The sequence below is a fragment of the Protopterus annectens genome, chromosome 3.part0, assembly GCF_019279795.1.
Source record: "Protopterus annectens isolate FY-2018-M chromosome 3.part0, PAN1.0, whole genome shotgun sequence".
In the NCBI taxonomy this organism is placed as follows: domain Eukaryota; kingdom Metazoa; phylum Chordata; order Ceratodontiformes; family Protopteridae; genus Protopterus; species Protopterus annectens.
Genome location: NC_056731.1, coordinates 266,799,543 through 266,811,873, shown reverse-complemented (window position 1 = coordinate 266,811,873; position 12,331 = coordinate 266,799,543).

Genomic DNA, 12,331 nt, shown 5'->3' with positions numbered 1-12,331 from the left:
TGTGCAGGAACTACTGTATGTAACAGTATGGACTGACTGACAAGATAGGCAGGACTGCTAACCTCAGGTCTGGCAAATGTGTGTATGACTGTATCTCTGTTCATCACTGTGTATATTTCTGTGGGATAGAGTATTTGAGTCCAGTCTCACCCAGTACATCTCCCATTGCCATACTGTACAAGGCCTGGTGATATTGTTCACCTTAGAGGAACTGTGGAACTCACTTCACTCTACAAGCTCCTTGGCACATGCAATAAATGCCTAACACTTCAATAGCAATAACTAGATAGGTAGGGGTTTTAATCTCAGTCCTGGCAAATGTGTCTGTGTGTGTGTGTGTGTGTGTGTGTGTGTGTGTGTGTGTGTGTGTGTGTGTGTGTGTGTGTGTGTGTGTGTGTGCGCGCGTGTGTGTGTGTGAGTGTGTGTGTGCAAGACCAGTATTCTGAGTGTGTGTGTTTGAGTGAAGAATATATCTATTGGGTGGCCATAATTTACAATTTTAGGCCATCGTAGTCCCAGCACACATCCTATATTCCACTCTACAAGGGCCACTTTTTACATCAACCGTAGAGGTATCTGTGCACACACTCTGCAGACCTATAATCCCTGTGCTGTGTGCAACAGCTATGTAACAGTATGGAATAAGCAGCTAGAGAGGCAGGGCTCCTAATCACAGTACTGGCAGACTTGTGTGTGTGCATTGGTGTGTATAGCAGTGTTTGGGAGAGTGTACACTCGTAAATGACATTATTATGAAACCTGTCACACCCACTACACCACCCATTGCCATACCTTACAAGGGCATGTGATGTTACTCACTATACACGTACTTTGGAAACTCAATACACTATGAGCTCTGTGCCACCTGTGATAACTGTGTAATACTGTACTACCACTAACTAGATGGGTAGGGATTTCAAACCCAACACTGGTAATTGTGATTGTGTGTGTGTGTGTGTGTGTGTGTGTGTGTGTGTGTGTGTGTGTGTGTGTGTGTGTGTGTGTGTGTGTGTGTGTGTGTGTGTGTGTGTGTGTGTGTGTGTGTGTGTGTGTGTGTGTGTGTGTGTGTGTGTGTGTGTGTGTGTGTGTGTGTGAACAGTATTCTCTGTGTGTTGGGTCAACACAATATCCTCTGGATGTGTGGGATTTACAAATCTAAGGTGTGTTCCACCAACTACACTTACCATTGTCCACTGTACAAGAGCTGCTGACATCAGACACCATACACTTATCTGTATACACCCCTCAGTCCTACAAGCTATGTGGCACATGCAATAACTGTTATACAGACCTGTTAATTGTGTACAGTTGTACCCTAGATATGACACACCTAATGTGTTACCACACTGTCATACCCCTTGTAGATAATGTCTGCAGGGCCACATCCTGCTGACACACAGACATCTAGAACACAAACAGAATACATTATGGAGACCACATTCAGTCAGTGTTAAAAATAATGCATCATAGTTGGACAGCTACACATTCTGACATGCAACCATTAAACATGCTGGCTGACAACACTTTACACAGTATTACAGTGCTAAACTGTACTAAATTCACCCTGTGCATCAGAACCATATTAGCATGTCCCTGCATTGATGGTATAGATGATAGGGATTTGGCACAGGTATCATCATATGCACAGGGTGTGGTGTGGGTTTGCCAGAGGCCTAGGCTGGGCCATTTGGTTGACATCATGTGTGTGTGTTTGGTGGATATTCATTAAATGGTCAGTGCAGAGGTGGTGTGTGTAAGTCTGGAGGTGACCTGGCTGTGATGGTGGTGTGTGTGTGTATGGATGCACACAGACACGCCATGTGGCTGTCCTACACAGGAGTATGTTGGACAGCTGTGGACCGTACATGGCAGGGTGTACAGTTCACAGTGTCAGGCCACAGACATGGGAACTGGGCCTGTGAGGGGACCCACTGACACCACCAGGCCCAAGGCCAGATGCAGTACTACTCCCTGACAGTGACTGCTGTCTGCTGGATCTGCATCCCTGTTGAGACTGGCCAGGACCATGCACCCATGGCCTGCTGTATTGTGGCATGAACAGCAACCCCTCTGCAGTCATGCTTCTGGTACTGCCACTACAGGACCGAGAAGTTGTATGGCCACGTGGACCCTCATCTGTTTGTGGTGCTTTCCTACATGCATGTGGCTGACTGCCAACTCCCACCATATGCTCTAACACAGACATTCCATGGTTGAGGATTGCCACCATCTCACCTAACCATCTATCAATGACCTCAGCATAATAACGGTGTGCATCAGCAAGATCATGGATGTTGTCACACATAGCAGGAAGGGTTGCATTTGTGACCCTAAGAATCTATATGGTGTTACATTCATTAAGTGTCACTGCTTCCATGGTGGTCCAAAATATGTGTCTGGTGACACCTGCTGTGGCACTTGTGACAGGGGCATGACAGGCAGCAGTCCTCCTTTGAACACCCCTGTCCGTCTGCCTGTGTGGGACCTCACCTGTTATCTGGCTATGGCAGGTGTCTACAGACACACTTGCCATAGTCACCACACTTGCCTCTCCCATGCCACCACCCACCAACTGTCCATTATCTATGGCCACTGGTGACATGGTATGTGTGGGAATTGTGACTGTGTGCAAGGATGGGGTGGACAACAGTGGAATGCTAATCAATGGCACAGATTCAGCCCTAACAACCTTGCCTGTGCATCACTATGCAGAGGCACTGACATCAGTTTCCTAGCAGGAGGGACCCCGACCCCCATCCTCACCTGTGAGGGGAAGACAATGTATGTAAATTAATATCTGTACATTATGGTTGGCTGCCATGTACACAGACACGCACACAGGCATGCACACAGGCACTTATAGGTGAGGTGGCACAAAGCTATTACACAGACCTCACATTACCCAAAAGGTGACATGCATGACACACAGCCCTCAACATCATGCATTGCAGTAATTCTTAATCCTTGTTACTAACAATATACATCTCTGGGATGCATGAGTACTGTTAGTAGGTGACACCCATTCCCCTAGCACACTCTGCACCCATGTACACATTATTGCTGTTCACCTGTATAGTACAGTGGCAACTACTATAGACCATACCACACAACTGTACACATCATTGAAGAATGTGTAAATGTCTGGCACATATATTTTCTCTGTTCCTTGCAACCCCTATGTGTTTGTCTGACACATAACTTGGATGATTTGAGGAGTGATGTCACTAATTAATGATATACATTTGATTTGCAGACCTCATCACCAGCAGTGAATGTATATCAAACAAATCCTGTTACACCAACAACTTTCTAAGCTTAACATGGATATGATAAGTGGACACACCCCTGTTAACATGCCAGGCTCTTGTATTATATAAAATGAGACCACAATACTGCATTCAAAAACATTACCCACCTTAAATGTGACATATGACCTGTGCAATCCAGTCAAGAAACAAACAAATGTGTTAGTTGTGAAATATACTGAGTGAGATGCATACGATATGGTGGTTGCATAAGTGTGAACACCCTTAAACCAATGCTTTTTTGAAGCACCTGTTAAGTGAACTACAGCTGTCATTCTTCCTGGGAAGGGGTATATCAGCATGGCACATCTTGAATTGCATTATTTGGTCCCCCAACTCTGTCAGATTGCAAGGTCAGCTCATGTGCACAGCTGTTGGAGGTCACACTGGGGCTGTACTATTGGTGTTAAGTCTGGGCTTTGTCTGGCCCAATTCATAACCTTGACTGTATTCAGGTGGAGCCATTCTTAGGTAGCTTTGTATGTATGCTTCAGGTCATTGTCATGTTGGAAGCTGAAACTCCTCTCCATCCTCAGCCGTCTTGCAGATGCTTGACGGCTTTGGCCCACACGTGAGTGTTATTTGGAACTGTTCATAATTCCCTACACTGTGCTTACAGGCCTAGTTCCAGCTAATGAACAGCAACCCCAAAGCAGGGCACTGCCACCAGCAAGCTTCAATGTGTAGATGGTGGTCTTCAGATGAAGTGAGATGTTGCTTGTACACCACATGTAGCTTTAGGGATAGTGGCTGTAAGTTTGAACCATGGTCTCATTACACCATTACACATTTCAACACATGCCTTTGGGAGACTTGATGTTATGTTTTGCTACTTGTACACAGCCCTGGACAAGACTTATGCAGAATCTGGGTGATTGCTGCCACATGTACTACACAACCAGTACTTGCCAGAGATTCCTGCAGCTCCCTCAGTGTTGCTGCATGTCTCCTTGGCAGCCTCCCTGACCAGTTCTTGACATGTCTTTCATCTGTTTCAGAAGGACAACTGGTTCTTTTCAACAGCATTGCTGTCCCATATTTAATCCACCTTTTGTTGACTGTCTCCACTGTGTTCCATGATATATGCAATGCTGTGGTAATATTGTTGCACCCTACTCCTGACTGATACCTTTCAGATATGAGATCCCTTTGATGCTTTGTAAGATGTGTACAAGTCATGGCTGCTTCTGTTACAGGCAATTGAGCAAATGTCATGAATACACTGCTTGGACAGCAGACCGTTATTTGGTGTTACATTGAATCCCTGTACTTGATGGCAGGTGTGTACTCAAGCAGAGTGAATGCTGTCAGTACATCACAAGCTGCTTCCACAATATGTTATTTGGAGGGTGTGCAGACATATGCATCCAGTGTATTGTAAGGTTTATATACCCCATATTTGGTGCCCTAACATATTTTTCTGTTTTGCAAATTAATTGTTCATGTTATGGTCACATTAAAAGTTGGAAAAGTTGTGGAATGTGTGTGGTCTCTCATTGTATATATCATAAGCATTTGGCATCTTAACAGGGGTGTGTACACTGTTGTATCCACTGTATAGGATTAATGTTTCATACATGTCCCTACCATAGCCTGTTTGCCCCCCCATATTTTTGGTCTCTGTCCAGATGTCTTACACTGACAGGTTGTGAGGTATGCTACAGGAATGTTACATACCTTCAGATAGCCCCCTGTGGTGACCACTGTGATGCACTGCAGTTAACACCACCACAAGTGAACATGCACAGAAAGCAATATGGCTAGGTGTGACAGTTGTGTGCATGGCAAATAGCATGGCCTTAACATGCCTGGGGTATTGGCAAACCACAACAAAACAATGCCATACTCACCAACTACAGGCTACTGTCCCACTTGTAGACCTGAGGTAGTTAAATAGTTGTGATAGAGAGGTACTGTGAGCAGACTCACATGTGGCTTTGGTACAGGGTGGAAGCGGCATTTCTGCACATTAACAGTACAACCCCCCAGTACTACAAAATATGCTGCTCATCACCATAGTCCACAACTGCTATCTTATCTGACATATGCATGTAGATACTCTACAGATACAACTATGCATGCTACAGTACTCTAGTAATGCACACTGGGGCCTTACCTGCACGCTCCTCATCCATTGTGTGGGTGCCAACCACCTCCACAATGCTGAATTTTGGATCCTGTTGTATGGTTGAGGTGGGTGCCCCAAGGTTAGCGAGGAGCTCTTCAGTGGATGTCAATGGGGCCTGCATAGCTGGGCCCCCACCTGTGGCTAAGCGGTCCCTGGTTATGGCAGCAGCCCTTCACTGGGCATTGTGTATATGGTCGGTTGCATGATGCCGGACCTGCTCGTAGGTTCATGCATGCAGGCCGACATCATTTACCCTGTGGACTACGTCATTCCACAGGGCAGTCCTGTCCCGCAAATGTTGGCCATGGCCAAACATGGCTCCATGGTTATGGATGATGGTTTCTATTATGATAGCTGTCTCAGTCTCTGTATACGGTGGAAGCCTAGGATGCTGCATACTAACTGGAAGACATAAACAGGAAAACACATCATAGGACCTCATACAGTTGTCAACAGTATGGACAGAAATTGCACATCAACAGTGGATATTTGTTCCCACCACTCAAACTACACCATACCCCTCTAATCTATCAGCACAATATCAGCTTGCATTGAACTCCTGGCCCTGATGTGTCATATTCCCCCCAATGATGGACAGTTAATTGCAAAATTCTCTATTCCCCATTCATTTCTGTGTAGCAGGATGACAGTGGCCATCTTCTATGTGGATGGGGTGTGGATGGTGCTGAGGCTGTGTTTGACTACAGTGTGTGATGGAACTGTGAGCACATGCCTGAGTTCATGTAGGATGCAGACATGGATGTTATCAAGCCCCATGGAGACTTGCTGCTGTTGCCTTTCAGTAGGCAATATGTACCTGCTCACCATTGATGAGGGGAGGGGTTTGGTTGATGTGCATATCCCCCTATACGGATGGGGGGACAGGGGGTGATGTTTACACCTAGCCTGTCTGACATAAGTTGCCTATAGCCATGGCATGTGTGTATGAGGTGTAATTTACCACTAGTACAGGTTAAATTATGTTGTTGCCCCTGAGACTGACAACATATGTGGAGACACCCTTGTGACTGGCCTTGGCGGTGTGGATATGTCTGATTTGTACTCATAGTTAGCCTTACAGGGAGTCACCTGTCACCTTCCATGCTTGTTCAACTAGAGGTGGACATGCTTCCAAGTCATTGCCTGCACCTATGTGGCCCTGTACAGCCAGTATAGCAACCTATTATGTGGTTTGTGTATTGCTGCTGTCCACCAAAGGGAATTACTCTACCTTGGTGGAGGCGGGTTTTACAGGTCAGGTATTGCTGAGTCCATACAGCAACAGTGGATATAAAAGTGTACACACCCCTGTTACAATGCCTGGTCTTTGTGCTATCATAACATGACACCACAATAACTCATTTCAAAGCAATTCTCACCTTTAATGTGACCCATAGCCTGTACAATTCAATTGAAAACATGACAATCTGTTATGGGAAAACATATGCAAATTAAAATCAGTACAATAAACCGGTTGTATGAGTGTGCGCACCCTTAAACTGATACTTTGTGGAAGCACCTGTTGAGATAATTACAACATTCAGTCATCTTGTATCAGAGTCTATCATCATGACACATCTTTACTTGGCAATAGTTGCCCACTCTTCCTACAAATATGTCAATTTGTGAGGGCATCTCTTGTGCACAGCCCTATTCAGGTCAACCCACAGATTTTCCATTGGATGTAGGTCTGGGCACTGGCTGGCACATTCCCAAACTGTAATTTTCATCTGGTGAAGCCATTCTTTGTTGATTTGGATGTATGCTTAGGGTCATTGTCATGCTGACAGGTAAAATCCCTCTTCATCTTCAGCTTTCTAGCAGATGACTGAAGGTTTTGGGACAAAAATGATTGGAATTTGGAACTGTTAATAATTCCCTCCACCTTGACTAAAGGCCCAGTTCCAGCTTAAGAAAAGCAACCCCAAAGCATGATACTGCCACCACCATGCTTCACCAGGGGGGGGGTGTTCCTTTGGTGATGCAAAGTGTTGTTTTGGGCCAAACATACCTTTTGGAATTGTAGGCCAAAGGTTCAACCTTGGTCGCATCAGACCATGACACATTGTCCAACATGCTTTTGGGATACTTAATGTAGTGTTTAGCAATGTTTGTCTAGCCCTGGACATTTTTCAGTGTAAGAAAAGGTTTCCATTTTGCAACCCTATCCCATAGGCCAGACATATGGGGAATACAGAAGATTGTTGTCACATGTGGTACACACCCACTACTTGCCATGCATTCCTGCATCTCATTCAGTGTTGCTGTAGGTCCCTTGGCAACCTCCATGGCCAGTTGTCATCTTGTCATGTCATCCATTTTGGATGGGCGTCAAGGTGTTTGCAGTGTCACTGTTGTCCCATATCTTCTCCACTGTTTGATGACTGTCTGCACTGTATTCCATGGTATATCCAATGTTGTGGACAGTTTTTCTACTCTTCTCCTGACTGATAACTTTCCACAATAAGATCCCTTTGATGCTTTGTAAGCTCTCTGCAAAACATGGCTTTTGTTGTAGCAGGCAACTGGGTAAATGTCAAATAAATCCTACTAGGACAGCTGAACATTATTTGGGGTTAATCAGAGTCTAATTAATTGATGGCATGTGTGTACCCAAAAAGACAGAATGCTGTGATTACAGCAAGAAGTGCATCAACAAAGTATTAGTTTAAGTGTGTGCACATGTATGCAACCAACTTATAGTACATTTTTTATATTTTATATTTTCTCCCCTAACAGATTTGTTTGTTTTTTTCCATGGAATTGTACGGGTTATGGATCACATTCAAGGTGGGAAACATTTTGAAATTATTTTCTGTGGTCTCATTTTTGTATAGCACACAAACCTGGCATTTCAACAGGGGTATGTACATTTTTGATATCCACTGTATGTAGGTGTTCATATAGCTGTTTGTGGTAGGCATGGACAGAGGGTCATAACACAGTTGGACACTTCTCCAATTACAACCTGATAATCATGCCTATTCCAGTACCTATATCAGTGTCAGGGCAATGCATCAACCAGTAGCTGCAGACATTTATGTCTGTTGTATGCACTAAAACTGATATTACACACATGTACAACATGCACAGCTTATTTACCTGACTGCTTGCAACCCATGTCAGTTGTTTTGTGCCTTCCAACTGAACATATGCATACATACATGTGCTCAGATGATACCTGGTGCACATTTCTGTTCTATGTTAGTATGGCACACTGTATTTACAGTCTTCCTGCTCAGTCATACCTCTCAACTTGTTATAGCAGGACATCTGGACAATGGCACACATAAAGGGGTGGTGAAGTCAAATCAATATTGACACCATATTAATATTGCTTTAACATACATAAGTAAGTTGATTGCACAATAGGCTTTGCCATCACAGTGATAGCCTGGAGGTTGTCCGACATTCATAACTTGGCTATTATGTTACAATGTCATTGTTCACAGACTTGCCAATGATTTGCCTGACATAACACAACTCTATGTGTAAGTGACTACAGATATCAGGCACACATGTGCTTATTGTCCATCGGAACACTATACAGTTGAATGGTATGAACTCACTATATCACATGCAGTTCAACACACACTTCTGCAACAGTACTTTACTATGCACATGATCTATATAGGTGTCTTAGATTTACAAGACAAACGTGTATCATAGTTATATTCACAGGTAACATATGGCTATGTACAACATCCCAGTAGCTGGCCTACAACTGGCACAGTCAGTAGTGTTTGACAGATACTCCAGTAGTTGTCATATGTCAGCTGTCCTTTCCTGGGGTGAGTTAGGGGCCTCAGATGTGATCTATGTCCCTGCAGACAGAGCCAGAAGCTATGGCCATAGATGCTGTTCAGCAGTACATCAGTACAGCAAGTCTTGTTGAGACTTATTGCCACCTACTGCATTCGATTACATGCTTACTTGTTTCACATACCTTATTTTTAGAAAGTAGATTGGGTAATATCTTCTGGTTTGGTATCTTGACTTGCAGTCTTTCTCTCTCTCTCTCTCTCTCTCTCTCTCTCTCTCACACACACACACACACACACACACACACACACACACACACACACACACACACACACCTACAGGTATAGAGCTGGTTTGAATAGGTGGCAAATTGACTTTTGTAGGTAATGTTCATGACCAGGTGATGGCCTATGCACTAATTGGTGTTCCCCACATGCTAATTTCATGCAGTGCAGCTGTGTAGTTATTCCAATAGCCAATATCATGGCAGCACACTCCTATAATTGAGTACTTTAAGTGGGCATTGGCTCTTTACCTTGGCTGTGAGGAGGACATCTTGGAGGTGTGTGAGCTACAGTGTTACAGACAGCAGGTGGGAATACCTCTTACAACAAGACTTGTGGAGACAGGCCAACTAAATGGTGAAGAAGGTTCAAGACGTAGGGACAGAATATGAGTATTCCTGTTATATGAATACTGCTAGTTTAACAGGGTTTGTCTGGACATGCTAGTTCTGCATGGATTTCAGTCTGACAAAGTTATGTGTCTGCATAGCTCTCAACTGTAGGGCTATCCACGTAATGGCCAGAGGTTTGCCTGTTATGTTTGGTCTGTTCCCCAGACAGGTGTTGCCCTTGGCAAATCAGTAGCATACTTTGGTGATTGCAATCAGTAAATGCCAACGTCCATTTGTATTTCTGTCTTCATATCCCTCAGAAAAGATATGTTATAGCAAACCCTGTAACACCAGCAACTTTCTCAGTGTATAACAGCAATATTCCAAATATGCCCTTGTTTTTGATCCTCTGTCCCCCACTTATGTCAGGCTTTGTCCAGATGTCATGCAGTAAGAGGTTGATAGGTATGGTCTATTATTATTTAGTGCTGTCATTCCTGCAATCATCCCAGTGATGTTGTGGAATCCCACACATGTTGTGGGGTATGGGCCATAAATATGAGGGCAAAGGTTGGACAACATGTTGAACCCTGTACAGTCAAGAGGTCGGTGTATAGAGAATGCTCTTAGATGCCCTTGTAACAAATTTTATGTGGGGAAGAGTAAGAAGTGTTTTAAAATTAGGCTGTTAGAACATGTGAGAGATATTGCTAATATGAAAGAAGAAAGTGCTATAGCTGTACATTTTAATTCATTTCACCATGGGGACAGTAGCCGGTTACAAGGTAGTGTTTTGGAAAATGTCTGCTTCTCAGTTTGACAGAACACTTATAACAGAACAATTGTTATGTAAAGAATCAATTTACATTTTAACATTTGATACTTTAGCCCCTAGGGGGTTAAATGAGGAGTGTAATTGGAGGCTATTTATTTAAATATGTAATTAAGTGTTAATTGCTTCTTGTATTTAAAGCAAGTGTGTTTTGTAATGTTTTAATACTTGAAGGCTTTGGCCGAGATGTCAGAGTATATTAAATATGTGTGGATTACTGGCTGGTTGTTTTTCTGTTTACTATCTTCAGTCATTTTAGTTGTATTGTTAAAAGTTTGGTGTATGTCTGGCCATTGAATATGGTCTATCATGATTTTGTAGCAGCGTACTGTGTATTTATTAGTTGGACTGTGTATGGGGGGGCAGATGTCAGTGGCATGGGCCATAGATATGAGTCCTGAGCCTGTACATTCTGAGGTGAACTGCACATTGAGAGGTCTATGTATGTCTGGCCATTGTTAACAGACTGTCAGGATTGTGTAGATGTGTCATGTGTACATGTTATTTGGGCTGTGTAAGGGGGGGGGTACATGTGAGTGGCATGGCCCTTTTCTATCTGACTGTGCATGCTGCTCCAGTTTCCGGTTCCCTATTTGCTGTTATATACTTGTATGGGTAGACTGTGACATGTCCTGTAACACCTCAAGATTCCTACTACACAGGGGCTTGGGGCAATATATGTATGGGTAATATGTGAGTGGAAAACGGGATATGTGTGTTCACATTGTCATTATAGTGCAGTGTTCAGTTTGCTTACTGGTATGTCACTGTGAATGTGACACAGTTGGTTGTGGGTATGCACTTTCACACCAGTGCCTGTTTTCCAGTGGTGTTACATCCCTGTATTGCCTGTTATCTTTCAGATGCATGTGTTCAGCCACAGAACTGGACTTGGGTAGAGTTATGTCAGTCTGCTTGTAATTTGGTTGGTGCTTGGTAGCTCAGAGAAGTTTCCATGATGTTGTGTTATGTCCATATATTTGTGGGATGTACAGTTGTCTGGTCAGTATCATTGGTCTGGTCCCCATAACTTGTGTATTCCTGATGCATCAGTGGGATGATGTGAGGATTGGGGTCACTATATTATGAGAAGTAATTGAGTCCCAGACTTGTAATATTTCAGTCAATATATGTTAGGACTAACAGTGTTGATACAGCAACTTTCTCAGCTTATCTACTCATGTATGTTGGATATGTCTCTATTATCATGTGTTTGTACCCCCACTTTGTCAGGCTTGGTCCAGATTCATTCCACTAAGGGGTTTTGAGCATGCCTCTACATTGCCAGGCTTTTGGCAGAATGTCCAGATATTTGGCCCATACTTTGGTTCTGTTCCCCAGTTTATTTGTATTTGTCTAGTAAATCACTGTGATGATCCAAGGATATATGTCAGTGAATAATGACATAACATGTCACTTACCATCCTCATATCCTTCAGAAGTTTCGGCTGAAATGCACCCTGTTGCTGTACAAATGTTTGCTTATAACAGCAATATTTGAAATATGTGCCTATATGTGGCCCATTCCCCCCTTTGTACAGCCTTTGTACAGGTTTCTTGCACTAAGGTATGGCTGCACTGCACGTTATATAAATACATACATATATGTTTTTATATATTTATACATATGTATGTATATTCCTTAATTCATATATTTATATGTGTATATGTATAATATGTGTCTACGT